The sequence below is a fragment of the Bubalus bubalis genome, chromosome 1, assembly GCF_019923935.1.
Source record: "Bubalus bubalis isolate 160015118507 breed Murrah chromosome 1, NDDB_SH_1, whole genome shotgun sequence".
In the NCBI taxonomy this organism is placed as follows: domain Eukaryota; kingdom Metazoa; phylum Chordata; class Mammalia; order Artiodactyla; family Bovidae; genus Bubalus; species Bubalus bubalis.
This window is the reverse complement of record NC_059157.1, coordinates 7,597,059-7,615,492: the sequence shown is the minus strand read 5'-3', so window position 1 is coordinate 7,615,492 and position 18,434 is coordinate 7,597,059. Positions and strand designations below refer to the sequence as shown.

The following is an 18,434-nucleotide window of genomic DNA, read 5'->3' as shown; positions in this document are numbered from 1 at the left end:
ACGGCAGGACCTTGTTGGTTATCCATTTTAAATACGGCAGTGTGTACTCGTCAGTCCCCAACTCCCCAACTATCCCTTCCCCCAGTCCTTCCCTTCTGGCAGCTGTAAGTTCTTTCTCTAAGTTTGTGAGCCTGTTTCTGTTTTGTAAATAAGTTCATTTGTAGTGCCTCTTTTTAGATTCTGCATGTAAGGAATCCAGGCTTCCCTGATGGCCCCATGGCAAAGAATCCACCTGCCAATGCAGGAGGCATGAATTCGATCCCTGGGTCGGGAAGGTCCCCTGGAGAAGGAACTTGCAACCCACTCCAGTATTCTTGCCTGGGAAATCCTATGGATAGAGGAGCCTGATGGGCTGCAGTCCACGGGGTCGCAAAGAATCGGGCATGACTTAGCGACTAAACAACAAAAACCACAACATATAAGGGATGTCATATGATATTTCTCCTTCTCTGTCTGACTTTCTTCACTCAGTATGAGTCTCCAGATCCATCCATGTTGCTGCAAATGGCATCATTTCATTCCTTTCGATGACTGAGTCTATTCCATTGTATATATGTCCCACATCCTCTTTGTCCATTCTTCTGTCCCTGGACATTTAGGTTGCTTCCATTTGTTGTCTTGGCTACGGTAAACCGTGCTGCAACGAGCACAAAGTGTTTTCATACACTTTACACTTTAAAAAGTGCCTTGGGACTTCCCTGGTGCCCCGGTGGTTAGGACTCCAGTGCTGAGGACATGGGTTCAGTCCTTGGTTGGGGAACTAGGATCCCGCATGCCATGTGGTGTGGCCAAAAAATAAAAAAAAACTTTTTTTTTAAAGTGCCTTGAATGTTGAGAATTCTTTTTTAAAGTACTTCTTTTGGAAGGCTCACATCTGCTCATAAGAACAGCCGATTTGTATACCCTGTGTCCTGAAGCAGGGCTATTGAGGTCAGCTGCTGCCCACACGGGAGTGTCTGCGGGGCTCCAGGCAGACTCCCAAGTCTGCCCCATGCTCCAAACCCCAGCAGCAGTGCTGTTTCCTAGACCTCTTCTTAGCTAGAGTAGGGCCTTCCATTAACCTGACGTGATCTGGTTTATTTATCCAATTAACTTCCGTCTACAACTGACCCTCCATCTCCATGGGCTCGGCATCTGAGGGTTCAGTCACTGCAGATTGTAAATATTTGGGACAGGAACATCCAAGGAATTTCCAGAAAGTGAAACTTGAATTTGCTGTGTGCCAGCAACTATTTACATAGCATTTACATCAAACTTACAGCTATTTACATAGCATTTACATTGTATTAGATATGAGAAGTAGAATTGGAATATATGGACATATTTTAAAGCAAAGGAGAATGTGCATAGGTTATAAGCAAATACTGCAGCAGTTTACATAAGGGACTTGAGCAAACCTGGATCCCAGAACTGATCCCCTGCAGATACTGAAGGATGACATCACTGGAGACAGCTCAGACTGCCCCGGGCATGGACTGGTTCAGGTGGGTGTGTAGCCCTGCAGAGGCTGTGGGAGTCCTGAAGGAGCCTGAAGACTTTACAGGGTCTTGAGGATGAGAGATGTTTGGCAGGAGACAGACGGGGTCTGCAGGTCCCTGTCAGTGGGATCACGGGTACATTCCATGTCCCAAGAGACCTGGAAACCCCGAGGAAAGAAAGGCAAGACAGCAAAATAATACCAATTCTGCCTGGTGTTCCAGAAGTTTCCATCGTTGCTGAAGAAAGGCTGGAGAGGACCAGTGAGACCAGGTTTCGTGTCTGAGCAGCCTGAACCTCACAGCTGGGACCAAGTGTAGGGGATGTCTCCTGTGTCTTGGAAAATGTGATCATTCAGGCATTGAGTCCAGCCTTTTGGATAATCCGAAAGAAAAAAACAACCAAAATTTAAGTCTTAAGCTCCTAAGCATACTTTTTGAAATATAGAAGGTGTTTGCTAGATGTTTCATAATCATTTTTCCCCCTCCAAATGTAGCATTGTTCAAGAGGAGTATAAAGCCCTTCTGAATTTGGTTAATAGAATTTACAGCAGGCAAGTCAGGCATAGACCAGATTTCATGGAAAAATTTCTAAAGCAAGGTTGTTGGGAGTTTAAATTAGATTTGAGTGTGGCTGATCACTCCTGGAAAATGCGGTCGTGCCTCACTAAATTAGAAATTCTACTAGGATCTGCCTGCGGTTAACAGTGTTGTTTGCTGATGCTGTGGGGGACCGATTTTGAGTTTTGATCCTAAGTATATGCATTTTCCAGATGTAATCATTTTTCCCAAGTTAATGAAAACATGGCTGTATCTGGAGTTCAGAGCCCTTACTTTGAGAACATGTCCACCAGCAATTGGGTGTTCAGTCAGGAATGCTCAACCCCGTCCCTGGTGTAATTTTCAAGTTAATTGCTTGTAGTCTCACTTTACTAAAATGTTTCCTATCTTTTCTAATAATGCATTAACTGATTCATCAGGTCTTTAAATCTTTAGGAAATACTCTTTACCAGAAGCTTATGATAAAAATTTCATTATACTATCACAAGTCTCAAAATAATGCTCTTTTGTATATGAATGAAGCTGTTGTTTTTAACATGCAGTGCTGCATGACTTTAAGTTATGTGTAATGAACATAACTGATTTTGTTTTAATTGTAATTTGTTAACTTCTGTACATATCATTAAAATAAATTTGAAGTTGGAAAAACACACCCAAAACTCCAAGGAGTCTTTGGAGAAGTTCCCTCTCAAGAAAAGTATAGTTTTAAAAATGGAGGAGAAAAAAAAAAAGATTAAAATACTGGGAGATTTATCAGGATCTATCCATTCAGCTCACATATTTCATAAAATGACCTGCATATCTGGCGGGTGCTGTTGGCTGTGACGTGAGATGGCGATGTGATAAATTGTTGACTACAGCACCCTTGATGGAAGTCAGAGCTCTGTCCCTGTAGACCTTGTAGACCAGGTGCGTTGATGTTTACTGCCCTCATCAGCAGGCAGGAGAGCTCGGTGAGTCTCATGTAGGGGAGGGGACGAGTCAAGACCTTGGAAGTGCCCTCGGTGGTCTCTCTGACCCCTCAGATTCTTGCCAGGGCAGGAATTCACTCCTCTGCAGGTCACTAGGACGTATACACGAAGAGTTATGCATAATATAATCAAAGAGTTGTACATGTACATAATCATGAAGAGTTGCACCCTAACTCCCTCAGAAAGGGGTTTCTAGACAGTCTTTAAAGGGAAAGGGAAGGGAAAGGGAAGTCGCCCAGTCGTGTCCGACTCTTTGCGACCCCATGGACTGTAGCCCACCAGGCTCCTCTGCCCATGAGATTCTCCAGGAAAGAATACTGGAGTGGGTTGCCATTTCCTTCTCCAAGACAGTCTTTAAAGATGTGTGTATTTCCTGGGGGTATATTCAACTCCCAGCAGAGTGCCTGGCATGTGGTACTCTGCAAACATTTGTAGAGAGAATAAGTGGACTATGGAATAGGAGTCTTGAGACTGAATCTTGGGTCTCCCTTTTCACCCATGCAGGTCTATAGATGGGGGCCATCGTTTGTTCACTGGTGACCGTGCAAGGCATTGTGTTAAGAACTTCCTCTGCCATTTCATTTGATCGTCACAAGAAGGGGCCTGAGGAAGGCTTGAGCTGCGATCTGTTAGATGGTGTGGTGTTAGGTGACTGGTCTCAGCACAGGGCTGGGTACCAGAGAGGGTGCACAGCATCGTGTGTGCGTGGACTCCTCACTGTCCACACCTGGATGCCACAAACCTTCCTCCGCTCACAGTGCATTTGTCAGAGCTGGTCACGTAGCGCCGTGCAGGTGCAGGCGGCGGAGGAGTGTGCCTTCTGTGCGCTGGGAAGAGGGGGAAAGCTGGAGACTGGTGTATCATGACAGTGGCTGCCATAGGACCATTGTACCGATGGTAAAACGGAGTGCAGGGAGGAATGGTTACTGGTCCATGGTTACATCCCTGGAATGTGGCAGAACAAGGCCTGGGACTTAGAATTGTTTGTCTCCAAAGCCCATACTCTTAACTGCCAATGCAATGCCGCCTTTCTTAGGGAGATGGAGTTTCTTCTTCAGAAAACTTGACCTTAATGAGGGGCTGAATAATAAAAGTACTGGATTGGGGGCTGGGTGCCTGGTTTCTGGGACTGATTCTCTCACCGATCCTCTTTGCCGCTTGTCCGGGTGACTTCCTCCCATGGGAATAACCGTTGCTATGCCAATGACAAAGTGCTGCATGCGGTGCATCTGGAGAGGTGTAAGGATGTGATGCTGTTTCTGACACTGCCCTGCGCACTGCTCTTGTGTGGACTTTGCACATGTAACAGTGTCATGATTCCTACAAGGAAACAAAGAAACTTTTTAAACAATCTTTTAGTTGTTTCCATTGTATGAAAATATCTTATATCTTATGAAGTAAATTTAAATGTTTCAGGGATTTCATTAGACTGAAATGATGCCAAGTTGCAACTAAAGTTATAAACTCGTAGCTTTTATTCCCCCTTCCTCCCATTTTTTTATTGTATCAACTTTTGAAAAACTGTTCTTTTTAAAGAATTGTTTCATTGAAGTGTAATTGTTTTACAGTGTTGTGTGAATTTCTGCTGTACAGCAAAGTGACTCAGTTATTGTTCAGTCGCTCAGTCATGTCTGACTCTTTGAGACCCCATGGACTGCAGCACGCCAGCTTCCCCGTCCTTCACCATCTTGCAGAGTTTGCTCAAACTCATGTGCATTGAGTCGGTGATGCCATCCAACCATCCCGTCCTCTGTCGTCTCCTTCTCAGTTATACGTGTATGTCTGGGGGTTTATTCGCTGAGTCATGTCTGACTCTTGCAACCCCGTGGACTGTAGTCCACCAGGTTCCTCTGTCCATGGAATTCTCCAGCAAGAGTACTTGAAGTGGGTTGCTGTTTCCTTCTCCAGGGGATCTTCCCGACCCAGGAATAGAACCCAGGTCTCCTGCATTGCAGGCAGATTCTTTACTGACTCTTCTGTGAGTGGAATATACGTGTATGTGTATATATCACACACACATATATATATATTCTTTTTCATATTCTTTTCCATTATGGTTTATCCCAGGATACTGAATATAGTTTCCTCTGCTGTACAGTAGGACCTTATTGTTTCAAGAACTATTCTTTTAAAAGTGAATGTTCCAAAAAACACTTGTAGATAATACAAATGGATATGTCCCTATAAATCCAAGAAGCTGTAATACTTTGCCATCTGTCGATGGTGAATGGAGGGGGTCAGAGCAGTTGTGTGTTGTCTGTGGCCTAATTAGGAAAAGCAGCCCTATTCCTTTGTGGGTGTAGAGGAGAGGGAAACTTTTTTTTTGTCAAGTGTTAAATCTCCAACCTGGCTTCCTGTTGCCCACACTTGGTGTGATTGTGGTTTTCAGCACTTGCTTGCATCTTGGGGAACTCCTGAGCTCATTGTTTCATGCACATCTCTCCCCTTGACCCCACACATGTGATCCCAGCTCATACTGGAACGTGGAGCCCCCAGGGACCCCAATTGTAGGTCACCTCCCTGCAGATGGGACATCATAGATTTTTACAGTCCTCTGACTTCTTCCTGGAAGTGGCTAAAATTGCAGTGAATAATCAGATTAGAAAATAAAAAGCTTTCTGTAGAAATTTGGGAGCAGAATTCCCATTAATTAAAAAAAAAAATACCCGGCATATTTTTCTCAGAGCCCTTCATATAGACATGTTTGGCCTTCATTGTTTAAATATAACCCTGCTAACCCAAGGGCAAGTTATCTGTGCCCCCTCCTCTCCCGTTTGGACATAAAGCCTGTGATTGTTGATTGTTCTGGTTGGATCATTTGAAAATGAGATTTCAGTTTAGTAGAATATTTCCATTACAGGGTAATGGGCCTTTTTAATTTTGTACTTTTATAAGGGCCAGGAAAACATTTACATTTGCTCCTGGTTTTCCCTTTGCAGAATCCTGAATAGACAAGGCAGATTCATTAGAGAATACATCATGAAATGTTGCATCTCTTTATTGGTGAGTCATGAAAGTTCAGGAAAAGAGCACAAAAGTAGGCATTTATAGTATGAAACAAGCCTTTGTCAAATTATGTATGTGGTGGTTTTAGCTGACCTTGGAAGTTATGTAACGCTCTGTATGTGCTTTTATACCCCAACGTGGTCTATAAAAGTGATGCTGATGCATCGGCTTTACAAAACCCCTTCATGGCCGCCCAGCCCAGCTCCTTCCCTGCATCTCTCGGCCAGGGGAGAGAGATCACTGTGCCCACCCCCCCATCCCTGTTCATTTCTGTCCACTTACATAATCACTTCTTGCAGAGATCTCCTTAGACTGTTTAAATTCCAGGTGAATCAGTCTTTTGTGCATTTAGATTTCATTCAGTCATAATACATTTCAAGTACCCCTTTCCCTTTTATTATTCTTTTTTTTTTTCTCTCTATTATTGCCTTCCAGTTCCTCCAGTTTCTTTTACCTCACTTTGGGATAACTTTTTTTTTTGCCATGTGGTATGTGGGATCTTAGTTCCCTGAACAGGGATCAGGTATCAAACCCATGCCCGTTGCATTGGAAGCACAGAGTCTAACCATTGGACTGGCAGGAAAGTCCCTAGGAATAGCGTTATTGATACTTTTGAGGGTCATCAGTAATCAGAGCAGTGAGCCCTGGGAGAGCACAGATCTTACAGGGTGGAGAGAAGAAGGGTAGGTCTGGGGTCAGGTTGAGCTCAGAGACAAGTGGGCATCCTTTGGGCGTGGCTGCCATGCCGGGCAAGTCACGTCATTTGTCCCCTGCAAGTCCTCCTTTGTCTGTTTTTCGTTTCTGTTATGCAGTCTCGGTAGACAGCACTGGGGCAGAGCCTGGCCCAGGTGGGCCACCCTTGGGAACTGACTTTGCAGCTGAGGCCTGGGGGGTGGAGTGGGCCCAGCGATGCTGAGAGGTGGGGAGGGAATTTCAGGCACACAGAAAGGTTCAGCACATTAGACATAAGAAACTAGAGAGAACTCTTACTCAGCGCCTGCTCTCAAGGTACTGACAGTTTAGGCTGGTTGTCACGCTGGTAAGCTTGATTCGCTGCCACTTCCTGCCTTTCTGAAACTGATCCTTCCTGTAACCCCCAACCTCTGGCTGCTGTTAAACTAGGTGCGTCTTCAACTTGCACATGGGCTCCAGATTACCTTGAAGGACCTGTTGAACTGATGACTTGGGCCAGCCTCAGCTAATGTCTGCAAGAGACACCCATCTGGTATGTTTGTTAACAAATAACCACACACACAAAAAAGGGTCAGGTTGAAGCTGAATCTGGCCTCTGTACCCCTACACTAAATTAAATTTAAGACAGAGAGTTTTGGGTGAAGTAGAAAAGACCCTGATGCTAGGAAAGATTGAAGGTGGGAGGAGAAAGGGAGGATGAGCTGGTTGGAGGGCATCAGCGACTCAATGGATGAGTTTGAGTAAGCAGCTGGTGATGGACAGGGAGGCCTGGCGTGCTGCACTCCATGCAGCCACAAAGAGTCGGACACGACTGAGTGACTGAACTGAACTGAAGAAAAGAATAGCTTTATTGCTATGCCAGGCAAAGGGGGGACACAGTGGGCTAATGTCCTCAAAGCTGTGTGTCCCAGTGTGGAGGGGCTAATGAGGAGTTTCAAAGCAGTGGTTCAAAGAGGGCGTGGTCAGTTCGTGGGCGTTCTTCTGATGGGTTGGTGGACAGGTAAGTGGGAGTCAGCATCGTCAACCTTCTGCTTCTAACTGGTCTGGAGTCTGTGTGCTGGTGGGCAGCACCCTACTCTCACCCGGAGGGGCTTTCCATATCTGCAAAACAGCTCAAAGATACTCTTGTGTGTATTGATGGGGAACCAAGACCCTGCCCCAAGGCTGCACTATTCTTTCTCTTGACTGTTTGTTTCTTCTGGTTTTGTGCTTGAATCTGACCAGTTGGAGCTCAGGGAAGGTCATGGAGGCTGAATGAAGGTTATTTCCTATAATCAAATAAATGAAGGACACAGAAAAGCTTTGTGCCTAGGCCCTCACAGGGCCCTACTCAGTATCAGTGTTAATGTAGGCTAGATGCTCATCCAAGGAGCGTGTTTCTTAGGTTGTGATTTTCTCTGTCAGATGCAAATGATATTCAGACATCAGCCCTGCAACAGAAGTTGACAAGCTGATTCCTAGTTATTTGCTCTCCATTTTACTATCTTTTAAAAACTTTAGCCTCAGTTTTACAATTTAGCTCAGCCCTGAAGGGAAGCTGCTTACTATATGTGCCGCGTTAGACTTAATTTGCATGGAATATTATTAACGGAGTCTGTAGGCTTATCTCCCCATGTATGCATGTGACCACATAACCATTCTGCTAACATTAAGTTTTAAATGTTTTCATTTAAAATATCAGCCTTTGAGGGGAATATCCAAGACCTAGCTGAAGAGAAAATTAGGCTTATGACATTATCATACAAAAAAGAGAGCATTATCATAAAATGGAAAAGAAAAATAGTAAAATAAAAATCTTGCCAACTGCATATGGTAAATAAAAAAGAATGATTGCGGCTATTACTAAATATTAAAGTCACCAACTCTAACTTGCAAGAATTAAGGTTTTTCATGGAAAAGAATAAGATGATTTGGTTGCATATGAACTCAGGAAGAGAGCCTTTAAGGCAGAACCATTTCCTTAAGACATTTTAATGAAAACAGATGATGAAATGTAAGTCATTGCTTTCTTTAATGAATGATACATCTGAAATCATTGTCTCAAGGACTCCGATTTGCCTGTGAAAGTATCCATATCCAAGTGGTATAAAATGATGCATTAAGTAATCAAGGTAAAAAAACTTCATAAAACCTCTGAGAGGAAGTACTCTTGTGCTATTCTTGTTGAATAGAGAATTCTAGAAGGATGTTAGAGATCTGTCTCAGGTTGAGGGAAGCACTGTTGGCTATGGATATCCGATACCAGTGACCCTCAATTATCGTGAACACTGATTTTTGCCAGACAGGTAGTGTTGTGCAGGTGTATTAAAAATGGCAAACCGGTGTGTCTTTATGGAACTGTCAATACTTTCCAGATTCAAAAAAGCATAGAACATAAAAAAAGTCAGCTGTTCTCTATAAAGTGGCCCCAATACTATGCAAAAGTGGGGTTTATTTCACAGGTATTTTCTCTGGGGTTCTGGCATGTCTTATACATCCTTCCTGGGAATAATATCATGAAATTTGGGAAATTGTGTGAAAGGGCTTCTCAACTGGTTGAAAGAACAGGGGAGTGAAAAGACAAGGAGGAAAGTGGAGATGCTGGATACCTCAGAGCTGCTCCCTTCTGCCCATCCCTTATTTATTTGTTTTTATTTATTTGACTGCACTGGGCCTTCGTTGTGGCATGCGGGTTCTTTAGTTGGGACATGCAGGATCTTCTTCCCTAACCAGGCATCGAACCTGGGCCCCCTGAGCTGGGAGCGTGGAGTCTTAGCCACTGGACCACCAGGAAGTCCCCTTTCTGCCCATCCTTTAATGAAGTGACTCCAGTAAGCCAAGGACATGGGGTTGATCCGAGAGGTGATGGGGGCATTGGGGAAACAGGTGTTCACCTGGTGCTCTGGATAAGAGTTCAGCACCAGGGAGGCGGGCAGAGAGGCAGCCTGGTCCCTTGCAGGCCCTTGACTCATAACGTGCCATGCCTTTGTGTGGGCATCACTAACGGGGAGGCGGCTCAGACAAGGGCTCAGGCCCAGGTGTCCTGGGGAGAGGACGGGGGGTCCCCTTCTCCCTCCCCTCCTCCTGTTCTGCTTTGCCCTGAGAGCCCACCCCCGGGAACAGGGCTGTGCCATGAAATACAGAGTAAACAGGTCTTATTTGTTACTGAAAGCAGAGGAGCACAGCAACTTAATTGACACACAATAGATCCAACCAGTCCATCCTAAAGGAGGTCAGTCCTGGGTGTTCATTGGAAGGACTGATGTTGAAGCTGAAACTCCAGTACTTTGGCCACCTGATGTGAAGAACTGACTCATTTGAAAAGACCCTGATGCTGAGAAAGATTGAAGGCAGGAGGAGAAGGGGATGACAGAGGATGAGATGGTTGGATGGCATCACCGACTCAATGGACATGACTTTGGGTAAACTCCGGGAGTTGGTGATGGACAGGGAGACCTGGTGTGCTGTGGTTCATGGGATCACAGAGTCGGACATGACTGAGCGACTGAACTGAACTGAACTGTACTCAGGGCAGCTGAGGACTTCCCTGATGGCTTAGTTGGTAAAGAATCCGCCTGCAATGCAGCAGACAGGGGTTTGATCCCTGAGTCGGGAAGATCCCCTGGAGAAGGAAATGGCAACCCACTCCAGTGTTCTTGTCTGGGAAATCCCATGGACAGAGGAGCCTAGTGAGCTACAGTCCACGGGGTCGCGAGGGTTGGACATGACTTAGCGACTAAACTACCCCACCACCAAAGCAGCTGAAGACTTCCAGGGAGGGAGTTCTGACCCAGCTGATGTCTGACTACTGCTATAGAATTTGAGGTGTTTTCACCATTTCATTAACTTAGGTTCTCACTTGTGTATAACAACAGTTTTAGTCAACTCAGTCTCCCATACAAAACACCATGGTCTGGGAGGCTTCAACAGCAAACGTTTACGTTCTCGCAGTTCTGGTGGCTGGGGGTCCACGTGCCAGCACGTGGGTTTCCAGCAAGGACACTTTTCCCGGCTTTTACTTCTGCCTTCCTGCTGTGTATTCACATAGGTGGTTGAGGGAGAGACAGGACAGATAGACAGACACACACAGACGCACACTCACACTCCAGGCTTTCTGGCGTCTCTTCCTATAAAGGCAAAAATCCCATCATTCAGACTCTACCCTCATGACCTCCTAACCCTAAGGAGGCCCTTCTAAAGGCCCCATCTCCAAATACCATTACACTGGAGTTAGGGGGTCAGCATATGAATTTTGGGCGAACACAATTAAACTTTTTAGTCAAAGCTACTTTATATGTATAAAAGTAATATATTTTTAAGATTAATGAATATGACATGAGATAGCCTCCGTGTATTTTAATTTTAAGGTAAAATGAGTTTCCCAGTTTATTTTGGGTTTATTAAATATCAAAGAAACAAACACACACATCCCCGGAGGGCCCTCCCCCTGAGTGAATTCTGATCACAGACCTTCATCTGCATGGTGTCACTGGAGGCTGTTTTCCTGCCAAAGTGTGGGACCAGAAGCAGGGCCCTGGCGGTGGGCCTGGACAGGATCTGAGCCTTGGGGACCGCTCATTGTAGCAAGACTTACCCAGAGGAGCTTTGAATGCTGTGAAAGTTAATCCAGACAGCGGGGTTTGAACCATTATCTGACTCCTGAACCCATTTTTAACAAGGTATATGTGCTAGCTTCCTTTTTTAAAACAGTTTTTAAAATGTTTATTATTTTAAAAATTTATTTAGCTTCACTGGGTCTTAGTTACGGCCTGTGGGATCTAGTTCCCTGATCAGTGATCAAACCTGGGCCCCCGTGCATTGGGAGCACAGAGTCTCAGCCACTGGACCACCAGGGAGTCCCCAGCTGTCTTTTTTCTGTTGATGGCTAATTTTTTTTATTTCCCCCCAGCTTTATTGAGCTGTAATTGACATACAACATTGTGAATGTTTAAGGTGTACAACATTTGATCTGATGTATTTATATATGGCAAAATGATTGCTACCATAGTATTAGCAACTATGTATTAGCAACAACTCCGTCTTGTTACATAATTGCTATTTCTTTTTTGTGGTGAGACTATTAAATATCTATTCTCTTTGCAACCTTCAAACATATGACACAGTATTCCTGTAATCATCATGCTGTGCCTTAGATGCCTAGAAGTTGTTAATCTTATAATCTTAGGTATATCACATCTTATTTATCCATTCATCTGTTAATGGATACTGAGATTGTTTTCATATCTTAGGTAGTATGAGTAATATTGCAAGGAATATGGGATTGCAGATAGCTCTATAAGGTCTTGATTTTTAACTCCTTTGGATAAATATCTAGAAGTGGGATTGCTGGATCGTATGGTAATTCTGATTTTACTTTTTTGAGGAATTGCCCGAGTGGCTTTCATAATGGCTGTACCAGCTTGCATTCCCACCAATGGTGCATTCAGTTCAGTTCAGTTCAGTTGCTCACTCGTGTCCAACTCTTTGCGACCCCATGAATCGCAGCACGCCAGGCCTCCCTGTCCATCACCAGCTCCTGGAGTTCACCCAAACTCATGTGCATCGAGTTGGTGATACCATCCAGCCATCTCATCCTCTGTCGTCCCCTTCTCCTCCTGCCCTCAATCCCTCCCAGCATCAGAGTCTTTTCCAATGAGTCAACTCTTCGCATGAGGTGGCCAAAATATTGGAGTTTCAGCTTTAGCATCAGTCCTTCCACAGAACACCCAGGACTGATCTACTTTAGAATGGACTGGTTGGATCTCCTTGCAGTCCAAGGGACTCTCAAGAGTCTTCTCCAACACCACACTTCAAAAGCATCAATTCTTCGGCGCTCAGCCTTCTTCACAGTCCAACTCTCACATCCATACATGACCACTGGAAAATCCATAGCCTTGACTAGATGGACCTTTATTAGCAAGGTAATAGCTCTTCTTTTCAATATTCTATCTAGGTTGGTCATAACTTTCCTTCCGAGGAGTAAGCATCTTTTAATTTCATGGCTGCAATCACCATCTGCAGTGATTTTGGAGCCCTGAAAAATAAAGTCTGACACTGTTTCCACTGTTTCCCCATCTATTTGCCATGAAGTGATGGGACCAGATGCCATGATCTTAGTTTTCTGAATGTTGAGCTTTAAGCCAACTTTTTCACTTTCCTCTTTCACTTTCATCAAGAGGCTCTTTAGTTCTTCTTCACTTTCTGCCATAAGGGTGGTGTCATCTGCATATCTGAGGTTATTGATATTTCTCCCAGCAATCTTGATTCCAGCTTGTGCTTCTTCCAGCCCAGCGTTTCTCATGATGTACTCTGCATATAAGTTGAATAAGCAGGGTGACAATATACAGCCTTGACGTACTCCTTTGGGTTCCCTTCTCTCCACATCTTCCCAACATTTGTTATTTGTGTTCTTTTTGATGATAGCCATTCTCCCTGGTGTGAGGTAATACCTCATTGTGGTTTCAATTTGCATTACCCTGATGATTAGTGAATTCCAGCACCTTTTCATGTAATTGTTGGCCATTTGGATGTCTTCTTTGGAAAATAAATTCTTCCACTGACTTTTAACTTGGATTGTTTGTTTTTTGCTGTTGAGTTGTATGAGTTCTTTATATATTTTGGATATTGAGCCCTTATCAGATAAAAGAAAAGTGAAAGTGAAGTCGCTTAGTCGTGTCCGACTCTCTGCTACCCCATGGACTGTAGCCTCCAGGCAAGAGTACTGGAGTGGGTTCCATTTCCTTTTCCAGAGGATTTTCCCAACCCAAGGATCGAACCCCAGTCTCCTGCATTGCAGGCAGATGCTTTACTGTCTGAGCCACCAGGGTAGCCTCTTATCAGATATATGATTTGCAAATATTTTCTCCCATGCAGTAGGTTGCTTTATCATTTTGTTGATATGCAGAAGCTTTTTCGTTTGATGTAATCCTGCTTTTTTTTAAAATTTGGCTTCAGGGCATGTGGGATCTCAATTCCCCAACCAGGGATTGAACCCATGCATTGGAAGATCGATGTCCTAATCATTGAACCGCTGGGCAAGTCCCTATTTCCACTTATTTGTTTTGCTTTTATTGCTTGCACTTTTGGCGACATGTCCAGGAAATCACTGCCAAGACCAATGCCAAGGGGCTTTTCCTTCTGTGTTTTCTTCTAGAAGTTTTGTGTCTTGTGGTATAAGATTTATATCTTGTATCTTGTGGTTTTATATCTTAAATTTAAGTCTCTAATCCATTCCAAGTTCATTTTTGGGAGTGGTGCACATTCTTCCACTTGTTGTTATTCAGGTTTCCCAATACCATTTATTGAAGACACCATATATACATAGATTTATTTCTGGGCTCTCAATTGTGTTCCATTGGTCTCTGTGTCTATTTTTATGCCAGTACCATACTGTGTTCATTACTACAGCTTTGTAGTACAGTTTGAAATCAGAAAGTGTGGTGCCTCCAACTTTGTTCTACTTTGCCATAATTGCTTTGGCCATTTGGGTGTCTTTTGTGCCTCCGTACAGATTTTAGGGTAGTTTTTATATTTCCATGAAAAATATTATTGGAATTTTGATAGGAATTTCTTTGAATCTATAGCTGGTTTTGGGTAATAGGAATATTTTAACAATATTCATTCTTCCAATCCATGAACATGGGCTATCTTTCTACTTGTTTGTATCTTTTTCAGTTCTTTCATCAAAGTCTTATAGTTTTCAATGTACAGATCTTTCACCTCTTTGGATAAGTTTATTACTAAGTATTTGATTGTTTTTGATACTATTGTCAATGGGCTTGTTTTCTTTATTTCTTTTTCTGGTGTTTTATTGTTAGTATATAAAATCACGACTGTTTCCCATATTTTGATTTTGTAACCTGCAATTTTACTGATTTAGCTGATTACTTCTAGCAATTTCTTCACGGAATCGTTAGGATTTTTAAAATATAAAATCATGTTATCTGCAAACAAAGACACTTCTCCTTCTTACTTTCATTTCTTTTTCTTACGTGATTGCTCTGGCTAGGACTTCCAGTACTGGGTTGAATAGGAGTGGTGTCAATGGATACCCTTTTCTTGTCTCTGTTGTCACAGGGAGAGCTTTCACCATTGAGTATAATGCTGGCTGGGGGTTTATCATAGACGGCCTTTATGTATGTTCTTTCTGTATTCAGTTTGTTAGGAGTTTTACCATGAAAACATGTTGTATTTTTGTCCGATGCTTTTCTCCATCTATTGAGATGAGTCTACTATTTTTATCTTTCATTCTGTTAATGTGGTGTATCACATTGGTTGTCTTGTGTATGCTGAACCATCCTTGCATCCCAGTAAATAAATCCCACCTGATCATGTTGTGCATTAGTTTTGGAAGAATGCCACAAAAAAATGACCACAAGCTGGGTGGCTTAAAACAACAGAAATGTATTGTCTCAAAAATCTGGAGGTTCGACATCTGAAATCTGTGCCTCTGAGAGCATGGGCAGGACCATACTCCCTCTGAAGCCTGTAGGGGACAGTCCTTCCTTCCTTTCCCTGGCCGTGGCCGTGGGTGTTAATTCTTGGCCTTTCTTGGCCTGCAGCTGCAACTCTCGCTCTCTGTAATATCTGTCTCATCACCGTGTTCTCTCCCTGTGTCTTCACATCATCTTATAAGGACTCCAGCCGTATTGGATTAGGGACCACCCTATCCCATTGACCATTTGATTCCAATGAGATGGCTTCATTGCATCTGAAAAGACCCTGCTTCCAAACAAGTCACACTTTGACGTTCTGGGCATATCAACAACAGTGTGCTTACTTTGTTGTTGAGAGGGCACAATTCAACCTGTAACTGTATGCTAGAAAATTTTCCATCTTTGGTGCAGATGAGAGTACTATGTTTATCAAGCTATGGGTGAAAAAGGAAAGCACTGAATTACCAAAATCCTCCAGTTATTTGTACTGCATTAAACATCTGTGCCTCTTGTCCTGGAGGCTTCCCAACATGGTTAGTGAGGGTGTGTGGTTAACTTGGCAAAGACACCTTCAGTTCAACCTGATAATCAGTATCCTCTGAGCCAAAAGTCCTTCTCTGGAAATTTTAAAATAAGTTAGAGGAGAAGTGGGTGACAGAAGATGAGATGGTTGGATGGCATCACCGACTCAATGGACATGAGTTTGAGCAAGCTCTGGGAGTTGGTGAGAGACAGGGAAGCCCGACGTGCTGCAGCCCATGGGGTCGCAAAGAGTCAGACACGACTTAGTGATTTGACAACAACAAGCCCCAAGACTCCCCTTAAAAAGGCTTTCAGCAGAATGTGTAGACACTCTGGTTAGGTTGACAGCAAAGTAATGGGGAGAATTTTCTTAGCATTACCAAAGTGTGGGTGTTTCAGCTTTTTGCTTTGAAGGATCTTACACTAGAGGATGTTGCGTTATAAAATATGTGGATGCCTTGCCTCAATTTTCGTAGGTAGCCAGAGGTCAGACACAGAAGTATTTGAATGTATCCTCCAAAATGTATCCTCAAGAATGCAAAGAAAAGGTATTCCAAATGTTAGGTTTTTTCCTGGCAAATTCTTTTTTGATGCTTCTCTTAAATGTTTTGCCATTTGGTTTGGAAAAGTGTTCAGGCATCTCTGCCACCTCATTATGGACTGTTTCCAAGGCTCTAGAGGAGGTGCCATAAACAGCACATCCAGAGCTGAGGATAAGCGCTTGTTTCATATGGGTTAGATCATGCCTGCTAAGACCGGGAATATTAAATGGGCTGTTAAAAAATTTAAGATGTCTTGCCAATAATTTTTCAAGGCAGATGTGTTATATGATTTTTGATTATGTTAAGTTTCATATAGCAAGTTCACATCGATGCAAAAAAGAAAATGAAAACGAGTGACTTCTTTCAAGAATTATTTGCACTTTATTGCCTGAATCTTTGTTGAGTTAATGAACATCAAAACCATTGTATCAACATGCAGGTGTGAAATGCTGCTTTGCCATAAATATAGCAAGAGAACGTCTTTATGAAAATTCAAGCCATAGCAGGTGTAATAATAGACAGTGAAACCTTTCTTCTCATTATTCTGGTGCTCTAGTTTCTATAAAAAGTGCTAGAGAACATCTGGACAAGCTATAGAAGAAGGAGAAAGCACAGCCTCCTTCCCCTCCCTGCTGTTCAAGTTTTAGTGCCTTAGAAATGGTATGAAGCAATTTATGAGTGCACAGTGTTTAAATCTGAGAACGTTGTCAAAGCAAATCCAGGAATGTCAGAGAAAATGCCTAAATGTGGCCAGTGGTTACTGGAAGACAGTTTTTTTTTAATCTCTCAACTTCAGGTGTCCAACTGCCTTTGAAAGTTTGTATTTTAACATATTAGTGATGATGGGACAAATTTCGATTTGTTTTCTTCAAGCTCAGTGTGTTTCAGGTTCCAAATCATATATCAGCCTTGCCTTCAGCAATAGGAATGAATTGTTTTAAAGATTAATTTTTCTTTCTCAACAGAGGCTTCTTTTGTGATTGGAATTTCTGAGAATGACCGTTCAGAGCTGATTCCTTGCAGTTTATTATGCAGTTTATCAGACGTTGCTTTTTACTTGAGGGAGTTGAACAATGTACTTTAAAAAATATATATATACTTGGGTTAAAGTGAGAAGATATCACTCCAGAGAAGGCGATGGCACCCCACTCCAGTACTCTTGCCTGGCAAATGCCATGGACGGAGGAGCCTGGTAGGCTGCAGTCCATGGGGTTGAAAAGAGTCGGACACAACTGAGCAACTTCACTTTCACTTTTCACTTTCATGCATTGGAGAAGGAAATGGCAACCCACTCCCGTGTTCTTGCCTGGAGAATCCCAGGGACAGGGAGCCTGGTGGGCTGCCGTTTATGGGGTCACACAGAGTGGGACACGACTGAAGCGACTTAGCAGCAGTAGCAGCAGCAAGATGTCACTCCAGATGACTGGAACGGCTGAATCTAAAACACTGGCAGCACCGAGTGCCGGCAAGGACCGTGGATCAACGGGCTCTCTCATTCGTTGCTGGTGGGGGTGCAAAATGGCACAGCTGCTTTGGAAGACAGTTTGCACTTTCTACAAAGCTGAGCATATTTTCACCGCACGATCCAGCAATCATGCTCCTAAGTGTTCTTCTAATCAATTGAAAACTAGGTCCATATGGAACCCTGAACACAAACATTTGCAGTATAGCACTTTTATTCATAGTGGCCCCAAATGGGAACAAACCCAAAATTCCTTCAGCAGTAAATGGATAAACAATGGTACATCCAGGAGAAGGAAATGGCAACCCACTCCAGTATTCTTGCCTAGAGAATCCTGTGGACAGAGGAGCCTGGTGGGCTGCTGTCCATAGGGTCGCACAGAGTCAGACACGACTGAAGTGACTTAGCAGCAGCAGCATGATACACACATATCATGGAATATTACTCAGTGATGAAACCGGTGGATACACCCATTCTTATCCATGTGCCATAGCCTGGTGCTTAATGTCACAGTGTGAACTTCAGTTAGTAATAGTGGACCAACAGTAGTTCATCAGTTGTAACAAATGCATCACACTAGTGCAAGTTGTAAACGTGAGTGTGTGGGACTTTGGGGGAGTTTGGGGGAATGATCTGTATTTTCCGATCTATTCTGCAAACCTAAAACTGTTCTTAAGAAAGTGAAAGAAAGAGTCAGTTGTGTCTGACTCTTTGCAACCCTGTGAACTGTAGCCCACCAGCCTCCTCTGTCCATAAAATTCTCCAGGCAAGAATACCAGAGTGGATAG

The 18,434-nt window shown here is 43.4% G+C and overlaps 1 protein-coding gene across 3 annotated transcripts in view; it reads left to right on the top strand.

Moving 5' to 3' along the window:
• CSGALNACT1 (chondroitin sulfate N-acetylgalactosaminyltransferase 1) overlaps positions 1-18,434 on the top strand; it is a 338,580-nt gene that overhangs the window by 112,821 nt on the left and 207,325 nt on the right. Inside the window, exon 1 of one of the 3 annotated variants that reach the window (XM_025275451.3) lies at positions 6,860-7,238. The exons of the other annotated variants lie outside the window; for them this stretch is intronic. The gene's annotated coding sequence lies outside the window, so the exon portion shown is untranslated. Of the gene's footprint in view, positions 1-6,859; positions 7,239-18,434 lie in introns of those variants that run through there. 3 annotated transcript variants of the gene reach the window in all.